Source organism: Nycticebus coucang, chromosome 7 (genome assembly GCF_027406575.1).
Source record: "Nycticebus coucang isolate mNycCou1 chromosome 7, mNycCou1.pri, whole genome shotgun sequence".
In the NCBI taxonomy this organism is placed as follows: Eukaryota; Metazoa; Chordata; class Mammalia; order Primates; family Lorisidae; genus Nycticebus; species Nycticebus coucang.
The window spans coordinates 50158367-50160058 of record NC_069786.1 but is presented as its reverse complement, the minus strand read 5'-3'; the positions used below and the strand labels follow the sequence as shown (position 1 = coordinate 50160058).

Sequence of the window (1692 nt, the reverse complement as noted above, 5' to 3'; positions counted from 1 at the left end):
ACACTTGGTTCATAGACCATTTGACACATTTTCATCACACTAGTTAACATAGCTTTCCTGGCATTTTCTTAGTTATTTTGCTATTTTCTTGATCCCAGAAGTTCAGCTATGTGGACAATGGTTACACTTGATGGGATGATTTGTTATAGCACAACTTCTATATTTCAAATGGACAAAAAATTAGTGTCATTTATAGTATCTTAAGATAAATTGCCTTTGAATGGGAGCTTCCTTTCCAGTACTTTGAGGTCTACAAGACATATCTAGAAAATTTACTACTGTGGAAAATGAAGACTGCTTAAATCGAATGGGGGGAAGAGGGAGGGCCTGTGGTTTTGCTGTTGATTAATTGCAGTAACACGGTCCTTCAGGTGGCACTTCAGGTGGAGTTTCATATTTTCTTTAGACATCATTAGGCACTGAAGCTCTTGCAGGACACCTTTGATGCTATATGAATTCTGCCATTTTGCTAGCACTGATATGGCTCTTGGGTCCACCACTTCATTAGAACTATTAACTACATTCATATTAATTTTTGTTACAAATCTTACAAAGGGGGGGTGCTTCTGGATATTTAGGTCCACATTCTATTTTAAGGCTGTATATTTGGTTTTCATAATTGTTCTTGGAGGCCCAGTTGTCATCCCTGTCCATCTTGTAAGTGTCATGTCTTCATCATCTTCTAGACTCCAGCTAACTGTGCCATCTCCTACTCCTTTCTGGCCTTCTTCGAGTTCTTCCAACAGTTGGAAATTGCAAGGTACTTTTACTCCCGAGCCCATGGTGGCTGCCATCTTGTGTCACTATTGCTCGAAGACCAGCCATAAAGTGTGATTTTTTTTTTTTTAGGGATGGACAGCATGTACTGTATTTGAGAGTTATTATCTGTAATGAGGTAGACATTATGTTCTTACCAACAGGTGGTTGTCCTTGACTTCTAAATGCATTTAATAGTTAGTGACATGATGGTGAATGAAATGAACACAAGGCCTCCTTCAGAGACCTTCTCACCTAATGGAAAAAACAGATAATTGTGAATTATAAACTATTTAGAACATAGATGAGTGCTAGCAGATTAAGGTATCATGTATAATAAACAGGGTGTAATATCTCAGTCTAGTACCAGTCTCATGATTGTCTCTTCTGGTTAAGTATTCCTAGAATAATTGAAAAATGAAATGTAGTTGACTGGTGGAAGTAGAATTGCATGGGGTAATGTGATATTGACAGAGAGAAGATAATATCAAAAGATATGAGTCTCAGAATATGTATGTTTGAGAAATTGAAAGACATCCCATATGGAATATTTAAGAGAAAAGAGGAGAGTCAAGGTTACAAGATGGAGGCAGAAAAACAGATGGGAGTCAGATTAGGTTAATCAGGTCCTTGCAACAGATAAGGTTGCTTTTTAATTCCAAATATAATCTCTCAAATAGGAAATGACATGATCCATTATGATTTTTAAAGGATGTCGCTGACTGACACATGAGAAGAGGTTAGAGTAGGGTAAGAGAAAATTTAGGAACACCCCTTAGAAGACTACTGCAGTTTTCCAAGAAAAATATGATTATAGACAGGACTATTACAGAGAAATGAATATGGAACATTTGTAAGACACCAAGGAATAAATTCAAACAGGAATTTATAACATTAGAAAGATGAAAAGATAAGGAGATTTCAAGAAATACTCAT

At 36.5% G+C, this 1692-nt stretch overlaps 1 pseudogene; it reads right to left on the bottom strand.

Moving 5' to 3' along the window:
- Positions 1–345: 345 nt before the first annotated feature.
- Positions 346–794, bottom strand: LOC128590392 (ubiquitin-conjugating enzyme E2 variant 1-like; annotated as a pseudogene).
- Between the last annotated feature and the right edge of the window lie 898 nt (positions 795–1692).